General features: G+C 43.7%; 2 long non-coding RNA genes across 2 annotated transcripts; both read right to left on the bottom strand.

Moving 5' to 3' along the window:
* Nucleotides 1-388: 388 nt before the first annotated feature.
* Nucleotides 389-5210, bottom strand: LOC123585521. The gene is made up of 2 exons (XR_006706257.1): nt 4934-5210; nt 389-3294 (listed from the first exon to the last, which is right to left on the bottom strand). It is a non-coding gene; the product is annotated as an uncharacterized LOC123585521 (long non-coding RNA).
* A 3475-nt stretch (nt 5211-8685) lies between these two features.
* Nucleotides 8686-16906, bottom strand: LOC123585520. The gene is made up of 6 exons (XR_006706256.1): nt 16686-16906; nt 16257-16322; nt 11426-11588; nt 11166-11218; nt 11018-11083; nt 8686-10066 (listed from the first exon to the last, which is right to left on the bottom strand). It is a non-coding gene; the product is annotated as an uncharacterized LOC123585520 (long non-coding RNA).

Here is a 16906-nt window from a genome sequence, read left to right as displayed (position 1 = left end):
GCAGAGACAACCTTAAGGGCCTTCACTTCACTTGGAGAGGATGTTTTTAATTTGGCAACGTTTAGACTCGAGTATGCAGGGAGGCCTTCTACACTCACCACAACTCAGGCGCCACTCCTTAACTATTAACCAAGTTGGCTCCAGCCAAGCAAGGAAACAGACAAAGGTTATCTCTGGAGATGTTATGTCACCCTCTCACCTTGGCCCTGGCACCGCATGGCCTGAGCCTGACTCCTTGTCTGCTGGGACCACAATTGCCTTGCACCATTTCCTTCCCCCTCCCAGACCCACAGACTCCCAGACTGTTGCTTTAACCCTTTTATGTCTAGTCAACATCTGTCATTTGAGGTTCTATGACGTCAAAGTGAATGATCATAATAATCGTAAATAGCTTGCGTGTACTGTGTTTACTATGCTGCATGGGTTAGTTTATTCAGTCCTCACAACTACCCTGTGAGTTGGGTAGAATTATTAGCCCCATTTTGTAGGTGAGGACACTGAGGCTCAAAGGGCTAAGTAACTTTCCCTAGGTCATACAGCTCATAAACTGCATAGTGGGTACGTTATTTGACATACGTTCGATCTTGGATCCCAGGCTGATTCTTCCATATGATGCTGCCTGTCTTTCAAAGACTGAATCCACAGGAGCGAGAGTTAATTGAAGAGCCAGGATGGAGGGAGAGTGTCAGGGCTGGGAGGGGAATGCACTTGCCTGACTCTCAGATCCCCCCAGGAAAGCAGCTCTCCTCTACCAGCTTCTCTCTAGACATTGACCTGGCATTACCATGGTCCAATTGACGTGGTCAGTGTCGGTCTCAGAAATGATGCGTCATGCTTTCTGAAAAGACAGACTTAAAAAATAAATAAATAAATGTAGCATGCCCTTTATCTCAGCAGCTCCGCTTCTAGAATTTCATCCTTCAGACATACTTGCACATGTGTGAATTGACATATTTACAAAGTTATTCATTGTTTGTAACAGCACAAATTTGGAAGTAGCCCAAATGTCTGTCATTGGGGAATGGTTAAATAAATTGGGGAATGTGCATATGATGAAATACTCTGCTGCCTAGAATAAATTTAAGAGTAAAGCTCTATCTGCAGGGATATGGAAGTGATTTGTAGGAATACGTAGGAGATGAGAATGTACAACACATTTTAAGGAAGGAAAGTAATAACAGCATGTATGTTATGTTGCCACTATGTGAACCATGGGGAGGAAGAAGGGTAACTGCAGATGTTTTCCTGCATATGCATAGATGGCCTCTAAATGGGTACGTAACAAACTGGAGCCATCAGTTGCTTTCAGAAAGGGCTCTAGGTGGCTCGGAGGCAGAGGTGGGACAAGGACTTTTTGCTCTGTACCATTATGCACCTTCTGAATTTAGGCACCTTTGCCAAAATTAATTTACCTGTAAAAACATGAATAACCATAAGGGAAGGTTCACGGCACATCAATAAAGTCACTGGACATGACATCAGAGACCTTGAATTTGATCATTGTTTCTGTCACCTTGGAAAAGCTGCTTGATGTTTCTGAATCCAGGTTTCCTCAATTATAAGGCTGGGGGGGGCGGGGGGAAGTGATAACTACTTCCTAGGGATGATCAAAAAGATTAAGAGGCAAAGTGTATTTGGTTATTATTCACTCTCCAGATATTTGTAGAGCACCTACTCTGGGTCAGGCCCTGAGCTCATACTGTATATTAACAAGGCTGGCTTCCCCCCTCCTGCGTCATGGGGTTACAGTCTAGTGGGGGGGAAGGCCATGAAATCAATACAGACTTGTGCAGTCGCCTGTTGTCATAAATACTGCAGCGGCTCTGTGAGACAGAATCCCACTGGGGTTACAGAAGGCCTTTCTGAGACAGGGACACTTAAGCTCAGACCCACAGGCATCTGCTTAGCCAACAGAGGAGGGAGGGGCATTGCAGGTGAGAGGTCTGAGCCAGAAATAAACTTGGAGAGTGCAAGGAACCAAAAGACAATCAAAATGGCTGGGAGCAGCGAGCTCTGGGGGAAGGGCTGGAGGCATGGGGGAATGAAAACATCCTGAGCTTCCAGAAACCATGGCAAGGGCCACGGGTATGTTCCAGGTGCAGCGGGAAACCACTGCGGTCCTACCCAAGGCAGTGTGGCATGGCAGGGAAGGGTGTAGGCTCAGACAACCAGCTTCAAGTCCTGGCTCTCTCTCTTTCTGGCTGGGTGCCCTGGGGCAGCCCCATGCTTCTCAATAAGGAGGCAAACAGTGCCTCTGGTACTGTGTGTGAGGTTCAAGTGCATCCCAGGGGAGCTCTTAGCTCTGCGCCTGGTGCCTTGTACACACTCAGCAGATGGCTTCGCAGCAGCAGCAGCCATAACAGCAGTTGCAGAGCATTTCTGAAAAATCCTTCTAGAGGGACGCTGGGCAAACAGTGGCCCCTGGACCAAATCCAGCCCGCCTCCTATTTTCGTGCTGTCCAGAAGCAAAAAATGCTTTTCACATTTTAACATTGGCTTAAAAAAAAAAGAAGAAGAAGAAAAAGGAGAATATTTCCTGATGCGTGAAAATCTTATGAAATTTACATTTCGGCAGCCATAAATAAAGTTTTATTGAGACAAAGCCGCTCACATTCATTTATGTATCATCTAAGGCTGTTACTATGCTGTAATAGGATAATTCAGGAGTTGAAACAGAGACTTGTGGCCTACAAAGCCTAAGGTATTTGCTATCTGGCCCCCTATGGAAAAAATTTGCCAACCCCTGCTCTAGAGAATAGATAAGAGATGCCCAAAGATACAAAGAGCAAGACTGGTTAGGAGGCCCTTGTAGAGTCTGAGCAAGAGATAACAGAAAAAAGGGAGAGAGCAGAGAGAGTCTGTAGACAATTTTTGGAAACTAGCAAGGGCTCACAAGTATTGGGCTTTACCGTATTTGCTACATTGGACACGGTTGTGACTACATCTATCTGTAAGATTTGAGAAGCTTTTGAGGTTTGGTTATCAGCTCCGACATGTTGTAATTAGAGGGCACTTGAGAACAGCAGAGGATGATTCCAGATTCCGGCTGACCGACAAGCTGATGGCATCACAGATATGTAATGTGGGCATCCTCTGGGCAAGCCCAGCATTGAGCTGTATAAATAGAAGCCAGTGGTCATCAGGAAGTATTCCTGGGGCTGAAGTCATCCTCCTTTTACACTGTCACGGCAGACCCCGGGCAAGTGCTGGGTTCACGTCTGTGCCCACAACCAGCTTGAGGCAGGAGAACACAGTGGTGTTGAGAGAGAAGCCAGAACGTTGGCTGGGTAACACCTGTGAAAAAGGTAAAACAACTGGGATTATCCAGTAATGGTAGGTACCACGTATTAGGCACCCACCATGCCCCAGTGTGGGTGCAAGCTCTTCACGTGACTCGTTTCATTTAATCCTCATGAGTACCATTAATTACATTGTCACTACCACCATTATCTCCATTTCACAGATGAGGACAAAGAAACACAAGGGGAACTTGCCCAAGGCAGCAAAACTAGTAAGTGGAGGGGTCAGGATTCCATTCCCAGACATCTGGGTCAAGAACTCCCATACTTAACCACTATGCCTCATTACCTCTCTTTTCAAGCTGTCAGGGAGAGGAGAAGACTATGGGTCATTTAGGAGTAACATTTAGGCCCCTTTTGTTACTTCCCCTCACAACTCCCAGGGATTAAAATATTTTGTCTACCAGATAGCATTTATTATGTAATGACCACCTCAGTGTTTTCTTGAAGTCATATGTGGCCATTGATCCTTGCTTATCAGCATGTAATGCCAACCCTCCCCCCTCCCCAATATGCACATGAGTGAGTGAGCAGGCGCGCGCACGCACACACACACACACACACACACACACACACAATTCAGTCTTATCAGGGATGGATTAGGATTTCCAATGGGCTTTTTTACAACCTGCAGGTAACTCCCAAAGCACCCATGTCACCATCCTATGGGCTCTAGACAAAGGACCACTGCCTGGATACATAGCTCAGGCCCTGTCCAGCTCTTCCTGACCTATCACCACTTAAAACCCAACTGAGTGGTATGGGTATGATTATCTGCATAAGAAACAGAAATTAGACATACCACCAACAAGAATAATAATTCTAACTGCCATTTATTAAGTGCAATGTGCCTTCAATCCAACCCTCTCAACAACCTGTGGGTTGAAGTAAATTGGTGGATATTGTTAGCCCTATTGTGCACAAAGGAAACAGAGCGTCAAAGTTGTCCTTACCACATGAACATCAGAGAGAAAACGTCTGCGTCAGTAGTTACACGCAGGGCTTCCTGACTCTGAACCCTGCTCCTAACTCCAAGGCCACAGCAAGGAATTCAGAAGTATCCCAGAAGGAGCTCAGTTCATTAGATATTTACTGATCACATACTATGTGCCCGGTACTGTAGCAAGTCTTGGAGATCCAATACGACAGAAACGGTCCCTGCCTCATAAAATTTAGAGTTCAGGGGCGCCTGGGTGGCGCAGTCGGTTAAGCGTCCGACTTCAGCCAGGTCACGATCTCGCGGTCGTGAGTTCGAGCCCTCCGTTGGGCTCTGGGCTGATGGCTCAGAGCCTGGAGCCTGTTTCCAATTCTGTGTCTCCCTCTCTCTCTGCCCCTCCCCCGTTCATGCTCTGTCTCTCTCTGTCCCCCAAAAAATAAATAAACATTGAAAAAAAAATAAAATTTAGAGTTCAATTAATACAACTACGGAGTTTATTCATTCAACAAACATTTATTGAAAGTCTATATGCCAGATCCAGACACAATTCTAAGTGTTTGAAGATGCAGCAGTGAATTTAGAGTCTTATGCTTGGACCTCCAGATGGGACGTGCCTTCCCAGCCCTCCGGGGAGTCATCCAGCTGTTGGCAGGAAGTCTGGCCTGCTGTGGGGGCAGTCACCCATCCTGGCACTTACCAAAGTCACAGCCCAGGAGCAGGTCAGAGAAGGGCGGGCTGCTTTATCCCCAGTTGTGCTGAATCCCTGGAGCTCTGCAATATCATGAGGGGTGTGGGGAAGTTCTCTTCACAAGGGCTCCAAAGGAGATGAACCCTACTCTTTCATTAAAAAGTAACTGTGTCAACGTGGTGAGCATACCAAAAGGTATAGAGTCATCCAATCACTGTGCTGTACCTTGAAATGAATGTAACATTGTGTGTCAACTATACCTCAATTAAAAACAGCATCACCCTGTCACAGGGAAGGGGAAGCAGAAGATTCCAACCACAAAAACTAGAAATCAATTACAGTGAGATAACAGAAAAATTTCCAAATACTAGAAAACTAAAAAAAAAACAAAAAAACAAAAAAAAACAAAAAAAAAAAACTTAAATATAGAACTTCATCAAAATTAAAATTTTTGCTCTGTGAAAGACCATGTCAAAGTATTAAAAAACAAGCTTGAGAGTGGGAGAAAATATTTGCAAACCATATACCCAACAAAGGAGTGCTATTGAGGGTATATCAAGACTTCTCAAAACTCAACAGTGTAAAAACATACAATCCAATTAGGAAACGGGCAAGAGACACAATGAGACATTTCACCGAAGTGAAATGAATTTGACATTCACAGATGGCAAGTAAGTGCATCAAAAGATGTTCAGTATCATTAGCCATTAGGGAAATGCAAATTAAAGCCACAATGAGATACCACTATACGCCTATCAGAAATGCTAAAATAAAAAATGTTTGCAACACCAAATGTGGGTGAATATGCAGAAACGCTGGGTCACTCATACATTGCTGGTCGAATTATAACATGATATAGCCACTCGAGAAACCAATTTGGCAGTTTCTTACAAAACCAAAAGTGCACTGGGGTGCCTGGGTGGCTCAGTGGGTTAAGCATTCGACTTCAGTTCAGGTCATGATCTCGTGGTTCTTTGAGTTCAAGCCCTGCCTCAAGCGTGCTGACAGCTCGGAGCCTGGAGCCTGCTTTGGATTCTGTGTCTCCCTCTCTCTCTGCCCCTCCCCCACCTCTCAAAAATAAATAAACATTAAAATAAATAAATGAAATATTCTTTAAAAAGCTAAACTAAAAGTGCACTGATCATATGACCCACCAATCTCATTCCTGGGCATTTATCCCAGATGAATGAAGTCTTAGGTTTATACCAAAACCTGTATACAAATGTGTATAGCATCTTTATTCATAATAGCCAGAAACTTGAAAAGACCCAGATGTCCTTCAACATGTAAATGGTTAAATAAACTGAAACGCATTCATATCAAAGAATACTACTCAAGAATAAAACCTGGGAATGCAAGCTGGTGCAGCCACTCTGGAAAACAGTATGGAGGTCCCTCAAAAAACTAAAACTAGAACTACCCTACGACCCAGCAATTGCACTACTAGGCATTTATCCACAGGATACAGGTGTGCTGTTTCGAAGGGACACATGCACCCCCATGTCTATGGCACCACTATCCACAATAGCCAAAGTATGGAAAGAGCCCAAATGTCCATCGATGGATGAATGGATAAAGAAAACGTGGTATACATATATACTCTGGAGTATTACTCGGCAATCAAAGAGAATGAAATCTTGCCATTTGCAACTAAGTGGATGGAACTGGAGGGTATTACAGTAAGTGAAATTAGTCAGAGAAAGACAAAAATCATATGACTTCACTCATATAAGGACTTTAAGAGACAAAACAGATGAACATAAGGGAAGGGAAACAAAAATAATATAAAATCAGGGAGAGGGACAAAAGAGAAGAGACTCATAAATATGGAGAACAAACAGAGGGTTACTGGAGGGGTTGTGGGAGGGGGGATGGGCTAAATGGGTAAGGGGCACTAAGGAATCTACTCCTGAAATCATTGTTGCACTATATGCTAACTAATTTGGATGTAAATTTTAAAAAAGAAAAGAAAAGAATAAAACCAAATTATTAGTACATGCAACAACCCGTTTGAATCTCCAGAGAATTATTCTGAGCAGAAAAAACCCCAGTCCTAGAAGGTCACATACAGTATGCTTCCACTGAGATAAGATTCCTGAAATGACAAAATTATAGCAATGGTGAGCAGACTGATGGTTGCCAAGGAAGAGAAGTGGGTATAGATGTAAAAGGGCAAATGGGGGACCCTCTGCTTACGAATCTATAATTATCTCAAAATACAAAATCTTAAAGAAATAACCACAACATAAAAAAATAAACTTCAAATTTCATAGAACAAAAAAAAAATGTTAAGAGTGCATAAGAAAAACCTAGTGAAATCCAAATAATGCCTATACTAGCATTGTACCAACATCAACTGCTTCCTTTTGAAAAATGTACTAGGATCGTTGGGGGAAGCTGGGGGAAGATTCCATGAGATCTTCCTATACTATCTTTGCACCTTCTTGGGAATCTTAACCTATTTCAAAATAAAAAGTTTTAATTTTTAAAAACCACCTAGTAGTCTAATGTTCTTACCTTCAATCAATTCTTAAAAGACCACACACAAATGCAGGTCCTGGTGTCTGTATGTCCAGGTGACCACTAGATAGACATACCCACTACACTGGAAAATGTCAGTTATAAATCAGAAATCTCAACTCACAAGTTTCTTTAATTTCTCTAATGCAATTTCATTTGTATTTTGAGCTCCCGTTCAGCCAATGTGGTAGAAATAATCTCAGGCAATTCAGCTCCTGCCCCTTCCTACTTTCCCTGGGGAGATGGCCCAAGGTTTGGGAAACTTACAAAAAGTCTGATATCAATGTGGGGTCTACGTTCCTTTGTGGAGGCTCCAGGAGGGAATCCATTTTCTTGCCTCTTCCTGTTTCCACAGGCTGCCTGCATTCCCTGGCTCGTAGCTAAGAGACTCCGACCTTACTCATCCATTGTCACATCTCCTCTGGCTCCAACCCTTTGCTGCCCTCTCATAAAGACTTTTGTGATGAGGGTAGGCCCACCCCAACGTGTGTGCACAAACAAGTCATGTGAGCACATGATGAGATAGCAACTATCCACAAGCCAAAGAAACATGCCTTAGAGGGATGCCTGGGTGGCTCAGTCCGTTATGCGTCCGACTTTGGCTCAGGTCATGAGTTCGAGCCCCATGTCAGGATCTGTGCTGACAGCTCAGAGCCTGGAGTCTGCTTCAGATTCTGTGACTCCCTCTCCCTCTGCCCCTCCCCTGCTCATGCTCTGTCTCTCTCTTTCTCTCTCTCTCTCTCTCAAAAATGAACATTAAAAAAACTTAAAGAAAGAAAGAAAGAAAGAGAAAGTAAGAAAGAAAAAAAGCAAGCAAGCAGCCTCAGAATGAAATCCACCTTGCTGGCACCTTGGTCTTGGGCTCCTAGTCTGCAGAACTGGGAGAAATGAATGTTTGTTTTTTAAGCCCTCCACCCCCATCTGTGGTGCTTAGGTATGACAGCCGGAGCAGACTACCGTAGTCTGCTGGTTGTGTGGGCTGCGTCTCCAGCACCCAGAATGAGGCTGACATACCCACAAAGAGGAAGGGAGTGTTGTGAGGAGTGCCCCCACCCGTGCTAAGACCAGAACAAAGGAGACCCGTGCTCTCAGGGGAGGAAGTGTGAAGCTGGGCCAAACTTGTCCAGAGACCGAAAGGCAGAAGCAGAAGGCAGAAGGTTTTACCGACAACCCCTCCCTCCTCAGGGGAACTAGGAGTGGGGAGAGGCATCCCCTCCACTGTCCTCTGTGACCACGAAAAGTACATGTTCCCATGCATTTATTCATTCAGCATTTACTCAGCATCCATTCTTTATCAGTCTTCTATTGGCGTGTGAGGAATTACCAGACACTGAGCAGTGTAGAACAGCACAAATTCATCACTGCACAACATGTAGGGCAGGAGTCTGGACATGGAACCACTGACTTTTCTGCTCGGGATCTCACTGGGCAAAAAAAGAGGTGTCAGCCAGAGCTTCAGGCCTGGTCTGGGTCCCAGGGTGCTCTTCTGAGCTCAGTGGCTCTTGGCAGAATTCATTTCCTTGTGGCTGTAGGACTAAGGTCCCCGTTGTCTTGTTAACTATCAGCCAGGGCCTGCGCTCAGCTCCTAGAGGTGGCTCCCGGGTCCTTGCCACATGGGACCCTCCATTGCAGCCACGGAGAACTTCCCCTGTGTGAAATCCCTCTCCTGCTTTGAATGTCTCTGACTTCTTCTTCAACCAGCCAGAAAAATCTGTCTGCTTTTAAAGGGCTCACATGATTAGATCAGGCCTATCCAGATAATCTTCATAATCTCCGGATTTTAAGGTCAACTGATCTGAGGCTTTAGTTACATTTGCAAAACCTTTTCACAGTAGTGCCTAGCTTAGTGTTGGAATAACCAGGGGCGAGGGATCCTGGGGCCATCTCAGAGTTCTACCTACCACAAACTTCATGTTAGGTAAGGCACGAGGACAGGGATGCCTGGCAAATTACCCATCCCTGAGGGACTCACAGCCAAGTGGCCATGGTAAATACAAAGAAGGGACTGGATTGCAAGGCAGCAATTCTAATTCAAGAAAAATGCAATATTCTGTAGGACTTCAGAAGAGGCAGGTTTCACTCTCCCGGGAGGAGTAGAAGGCTTCCCAAAGGAAATGACGTTTGATTTGAGTCTTGCAGCATAGGAAGCGTGAAGGCATTCCAGGTAGAGGGTGTTCCATGTACAAGGATGGAAAAGACTAGCAAATTTAGGCAGTGACCAGGAACCCAGCGATGCTGAGTCTTAAGAGGACAAGGTTAGAAGAAGGGAGAAAGAAGACTGGGCTGGAAAGCTAGACTGGCAAGATGACCCGTGCCATCCTAGAGCAATGGGAAGCAACGGCCAGATTGTAAGTGGGGAAAAGACCTAGCAAGCTCCGTGTTTTCGGTGACAGCAGGGATAACGAGGGCAGATACGGGAGCCAAGAAAATGAGTTAGTTGGCGTCTACCACATTTCGAGTTCCTCAAACTAACCTTATGCTCTCAGAGGGAACGATACTAACTGATGGATCCATGAGAGGCAGACAGGTGTCAGCGGGGTATGAGACGTGCAGTGCTGGTAACACGTGTGGCGCATGGGATGGTTTCAGATGATGCACGGACACAGCAGTAAATGGCTCTGACTGAGAGAGAGAGCTACTGCTTTCCCATTCTCTTTCCATCCTTTTAATTAGCCCCAAAAGAACTTCTCGCTTTGCAGGTAGTCAGTCTTTAACACCTAACACCTTTATCCTCGGGTTCTACCTTCTGCAGTATCTAGCTAGATTAATAGCACTGTGTCTCCCCATAGATAACTTTTACTGTTCCTTTCATTTGCTACAATCAGTATTGGATTTTTTTCCACTGGGATAAAAAGCTTTATTATTATTATTATTATTATTAGCATTATCATATAAGTATGTTTACATTTCAAATGTGATCCAATATAAATTTAAAATGTTATATAGGGGCGCCTCGGTGGCGCAGTCGGTTAAGCATCCGACTTCAGCCAGGTCACGATCTCACCGTCCGTGAGTTCGAGCCCCACGTCGGGCTCTGGGCTGATGGCTCAGAGCCTGGAGCCTGTTTCCGATTCTGTGTCTCCCTCTCTCTCTGCCCCTCCCCTGTTCATGCTCTGTCTGTCTCTGTTCCAAAAATAAACGTTGAAAAAAAAATTTAAAAAAAAATGTTATATAAATAATACTGCAGATGCACGTATGCTGCTGGGGCAAAAATTGTGAAGGTGGTTTATGAATGAGTTAATTTGGGACACAGGTGTAAGAGGGAGCAGGCAGGATTTGCGGTCAGTCTAACTTGGGTACAAGTCCCACTTCTAACTTATTAGCTGGACGACCCGTGAATGAATCGTAAACCTCTTTGTGCCTCAGTTTCCTCCTTAAGGAGATGACGCACCCTCTCAGAAGGTGGTAACGATTAGATAAAACAAAATGAAAGACTCTTCTAGGTGCCTCATACATGGTAGGCACTTGGATCTCCTGGTGTGCATCTCTGAAGAAGGAAACCTCAGTTTGGGGCGACACCAAAAAGGACTTGACTCCAGCACTTACTGAGTATCTGCTCTTGGTAAAAATTACCTGAAGGCATTCATCGGCTTAGTATCTGGGACCTGTGGGCAGGGGCAGTTTTTAGGCTGAATCCAGCTGTTTTGAGAGAAACAATTCATATTAGGAAAAGGTTTTGACTCAGGTTGGCCAGCGCAGGCACCCAGTGTCTTGTCCTGACCTTCTCTATGATCTCAGAATGTTTCTTCCTGCAGAGATCAGTTGGAAGTGGATCTGGAATATTCAGATACATGTGCAAATGAAGATACGTACAAAATACTTCCCATTTTAGTTATCTAATGCCGTGTAATTAACCACCCCAAAACTTTGTAATGCTGAATGTCTACCATTTTGCTATCATCTCTCACAATTCTGGGGGCTGACTGGGTTACACTGGGTAGTTCTTTTGCTCTATGTGACATCAGCCAGGGGTGTTGTCACCTGGAAGGCCAATTAGTCTACAGCATCCAAGATGACTCATGTGGCTGCAGTCTGACTGGGTGTTAGCCAGCAATCAGCTGGAGCTGTTGTCCCCTGAATCCTGGTTTTCTTCCATGTGGCCTCTCCATGAAGTTTGGGCTTCTCACAGAATGATGGCAGGATTCTAAGAGGAAGGAAACAGAAACTACCAGTCTCTTAAGGCCTGGGCTCAGATGTCCCAGAATATCATTTCCATTCATTCCAAGCAATCACAGGACTAGTCCAGAGTCGAGGGAAGGGGACATAAACTCCACATCTTAATGGTGAAGTAGTTTTCATACAGGGAGGGAAAGGATTGATGGAAGCCAACTTAGAAGACTGTACCACACCTCCTAAAGCTTTCACTTTTTGCAAAGGTTGTCAGTCTAAAATTATGTGTATATTTGAACCCAGCAAATATCTATCTAGGAATTTATCTTAAGGAAGTAATCGTGGATGACTCAACACACTGTTGTCCATTGGCGAGGGGGGGGGGGGGATGAAATTACCTAATATTCAACAGTACCGGACCAGTTAAATTCAATGGGGTTTGAGGACAGTGTTTTGAGAGACTATACCCTGGAAGCAGACAGAGTTAAGCTTAAAGCCCAAATTCACCACTTAAAATTTGGACGACTTAACTACCCTCTATAAGTCTCAGTTTCTATAACTGTAGGAGATAAAATATGGGTTTGTTGTGATGAGACATGGAAAAGATTCAACACATAGTGAATGATCACTAAATGTGAATTGCCGTTATTGTTTGTAGTCATTAGTGCTATGATTTTAGTACAAATATTTCTAGATTCCCCCCCCCCCCCATCTCCTGGCACATAACACTTCTATGTCTCCATGTGGGTAACTTTGTGACTAGTTCCAACCAGTAAGTGATAAGTAAAAGTGATATATCACTTCCTGGCTGAACGTTTAATTGTCTGTACAAGATGGTTTTCCTCTTCTAGAATGATTGGCAAAGTCTGATGCATGTGTTGACTGCTTTGTTAGCTGGAGTCCCTGAGTGACTGTGATGGTCAGAGTCTCCTTGCTAACCCTTCACGGACAAGTAGCCAAAGCAAGAAATACAGCGGTTTTAAGTTACGGGGCTCAGGGGGTTATTAGTTACTGCAGCATATTTTAGCCTGTCCTGACTAGTCAATGCTGTTTTTGTCATTCAACCTTGCAGTGAACAACAGTATTATGATCCCATTAAATGTAGCATATAAAAAAGGTATTTAAATTCTTAATGACAACAGGTGGCCAGGTGGCTCAGTTGGTTAAGTGTCTGACTCTTGATTTCAGCTCGGGTCATGATCTCACGGTTCGTGAGATCAAGCCTCAGGTCAGCTCTGTACTGATAGTGCAGAGCCTGCTTGGGATTCTCTCTCTCCCTCTCTCTCTCTCTGCCCCTCCCCTGCACATGCACTCTCTCTCTCTCTCTCTTTCTCAAAATAAATAAACTTAAAAAAATTCTTAACAAGAAAAAATAGTCCTTATATAAGGGCCACCTTCACTATAGAGGGTTCACTATACACAGGGACACTTAAAATATGTTTGTATTTCTCTCCCACCAGATTCCCTTCATCACTCATCCAAATACCAGCTCGACAAAGAGGCTATTTCTTTCTATCCTTTTACCAAGCTTTATTCATGTTCATGGAATTTATCACTACATGTTGTATTACCTATTTGCTTATCATCTGGATCCAATATAAGCTGTGTATCCCAGGTCCTAAAAACAGTGTGTGAAACAAAGTAGACAATTTTTTAATTTAATGTAGGCATACATATATAGCAAAATGTTCATTGTGCTTTTTTCGCGGTTGTAAAATTGAGTGCTATCTATCCATTTCTCTAATGTATTTATTTTCGCTATGCATTCTTGCAACAAATATTTTATTTATGTGAATTTTTGACATTTTCAATGATTAATATGTATTATTTTCACATGAGAAATGATCATAATAGGTAACATTTACTGAGCACTCACCATGGGTCAAGCACTAAAGCTCAATACTTTACATGAATTATCTCAACCTCCCTGGGAGTCAGGTATAATCATCATCCCCATTTAGTATTCACAGATAAGGATACTAACATTTAGAAAGTTAAATGAACACCGGGGCTGGAATTCAAACCCCAGAGCCTCTGTGCTATAGCCAAATAACTAACTTGACAATGTATACATCAGGATGCACATATAAGCTCATTATAAAGAATAAATAGGAACATTCACACACGTTGTCTCATTGGAAGCTCACAAAAATGTTATGAAGGTAAGCCAGCAGGCATTATGATTCCCACTTCAAAGACCGAGTCTTGGGCCCATGTGACTGTGTCTTGCCATCTGCCTCCTACCACATCTTTGCAACAGGTGTTTCCTCCTCCCCCCACCCCCCACCATACTTGGCTATGCACATCTTTTTTAGCTCCGTTGGATACTGACAGAAGACACAGTTCTGTGTCTCAGGGGCAAGCTTGGGGCTTTGTTGCTTATGAGCAAATCTGCATGGGGATTAATATAAGCCAGAAGTTAGGAGACCCACGTTCTGGTCGTGGCACTGTCACCAACTGAGAGCCTCAGTTTTCCCACCTGTGAAATGAGCTGGTTGAAGAAACAGATCCCTAAGGACCGATGCCAAGCTAATGTTTTGCAGGCTGAGAATCCAAAGGAGGAGGGACCAGTGATGTTCTTCCACATCAGACTCAAAGCCCAGGCACCCCATAGAAATAGAAGCCTGGACCACAGGAAATGAAGTGCTTAGCAAAGATCATTCTCGGTAAACAGAAAATGTATACAGTCTCTCTCTTTTTTAAAGTTTATTTATTTATTTATTTTGCGAGAGAGAGAGAGAGAGAGAGAGAGAGAGAGCAAGGGAGGAACAGAGAGAGAGGGAGAGAGAAAATCCCAAGAAGGTTCAGCACTGTCAGTGCAGAGCCCGATGCAGGGCTCAAACTCACGAGCGGTGAGATCATGACCCTGGCTGAGATCAAGAGTCAGACACTTAACTGACTGAGCCACCCAAGTGTCCCCAGAAAATGTGTACAGTCTTGAACAGAATTGGCTCCCTATTACTGGATGAGCCCTGACAAGAGCACACTTCATTCATTCATTTATTTCACAATCACTTATTGTGCACCTATGTACAATGCCCCAGGCAGGCTTTTAAGCACGGGAATATGATAGTGAATGAAACAAAGTACCTGCTTACAGAAACCTTGCGTTATAGTCGAGAGACAACAAACAAATGAATAAGCACATATAAAATAGCATATGATAACAAAGACCTTGCCAGGTGATAATTCTTTTCCAGGATATTGCAAAAGAGAGTCTGATAGGGCCATACTTTGGACCCCTTTTGATACAATAGCAAATGATGGAAAAGGGCACAGAAATAGCATTAGCCTTGCAGTTAGAAGACTTGGTGTCAAATCGTGGTTCTGAATCTAGTCTGAGAACTTGAAAACTACTACACACCGTATACCATCATTGCAACCTTAGTAGCTTCAGCGACCTTCTCTGTAAGACGTAGATGGTAGTGTCCACCGTGCTTACCTTACAGGAATGCTGCAAGGACCAAGCCACACTGTGAAGTCGGAGAACTAGCAAGCTCTGAGTTCTCCCGACTTTGTAAACTCTCTGTTCTACACTCCGTGTAGGTTCAGATTTCTGCTAAGTCAAGCTCCTGCTATAAACTTGAAAACGTCAAGTCGCAGCTTTGATCCTACCAAGGATATGGGATTCCATCTCAAAGCACAAGACATTTTGTATCAAACCACGGAGTGAGGGGTTGCAGACATGTGAGGAAACAGCAACCGTCTAGCTTGCTTCCTTTTTTCCTCCACTTGCATGTATTTGGCAAAGCAATCTGAATATTCCAAAAGGTCACCCTCTATCTTGCTTCTTTAGAAGTTGGGTCCGTAGTGGCTGTTCTGTGCTACAGTTGGTAAATTGATATTTAATACTTTTCACTTCTGAATCTTAGAATGGAAAAATTAAATAAATGTAACATGTGCAAGGATATATACCAAAATTATAACCAGTACCTGTTTGGACTGCTGATAATTACTTTCTTCTTCTTGCTGACTTCTCTGTATTTTGTGCTTTCTTTTTTCATTCATTTAAAACATATTTACCTAGGGATCAGACAGCTGGAAGGGGCGATCCTGCAATTCACATCTTAATTCCAAATAAATTCTGCTCTGCCACCTTTCCTTTGTGTTTACAAACCAGTGTGGATTTGTTGTCATTTGATTAGGGGCTCCTCAGGGATAATGCTATGTTTTTGGTTTCTTCTCCTCCTGCAATTTCTAAATTTGCAAGACTTCTCAGCCGGGCCTGGTTCTCACCCAATTAAGAACAGAAGCTGTTTTCTCCCCCACTGGGCATCTATAAAACACCAGGATGGACTCTTGTCCTTCCTTGGTTTTGAAGCCACTAGACAAAGATTTGAATCCAAATTCGAATTGGCTGGGTGACTTCGGAGAAGCGTCTTAACCTCTCTGAACAGCAGTTTTGCCATTTGTAAGATGAGGGAGACAATACACGCAGGGTAGGTGGTTCTAAGGATTTGACAAGATAATGCATATAGGAAGGGCTGGCCCCTAGTAGAGCCTCAATATGTGATTGCTGTTAATGAAAGTAGTCTTGGGAAACACTAGATGCTGTTCTAGGCTGGGGGATGGGGGAGAGGAATTCAGATTGTTACCAAAAGGTAGAATCATGCAATCAAGAACTCTGGCTCAGGCCTCTAATGAACTCAGTTCTGAGCCTCGACTTCCTCCTCTGTAAAATGGGCATGATAATGTAACTTACCTTAACAGTGGTTCTCAAAAGGTGATCCAAGGACCCTGGAGGCCCCCAAGGCTCTTTCAGGGGTCCCTAAAGTCAAAAATCATTTTCATAATAGGGCAAAAATATTACTTTCCCTTTTCACTCTCATCCTCTCACACATATACAGTTTTCCCGAGGCTCTATGACCTGTCATGGTTGTCATTGCTCTGACGGCTAACGGAAAGTGTGTCTGTAAATCCCTGTTTTCATTTTTTTCAATTGAATTTCTAATACGGTAAACGTCAATAGGTATACAGCTCACATGGGCAAAGGCTATTTGGGGCCCTCAATAATTGTAAGAGTTTAAAGAGAACTGAAACAAAACATTGTAAGAATTGCTGCCCGATAGAGTTGTTGGAAATATTAAGTAGCAACTGGCATATGGCGGACAAAGCACTCCATAAACATTACCTTTATCATCATGGATTCCAAAGCTCCTGAATCATATCAGATAAGGGTCCATCTACTCCACCTACGCGTAGAGCAAATTGAAATCATAGCACTTAATGCAAAGTCACCCTTGGTTTATTCCCTGCTGTTTGTTTAGGTAGTGAAAGTTCAGTCCGTGTTAAACTTTGAACAATTTGCAGACAGCAGCACATCAGAAACCTCCACAGTGTCCATGACATAGA

Source organism: Leopardus geoffroyi, chromosome C3 (assembly GCF_018350155.1).
Source record: "Leopardus geoffroyi isolate Oge1 chromosome C3, O.geoffroyi_Oge1_pat1.0, whole genome shotgun sequence".
Classification (NCBI taxonomy): Eukaryota; Metazoa; Chordata; class Mammalia; order Carnivora; family Felidae; genus Leopardus; species Leopardus geoffroyi.
The sequence above is the reverse complement of the archived record's forward strand: the minus strand, read 5'-3'. Positions and strand labels throughout refer to the sequence as shown.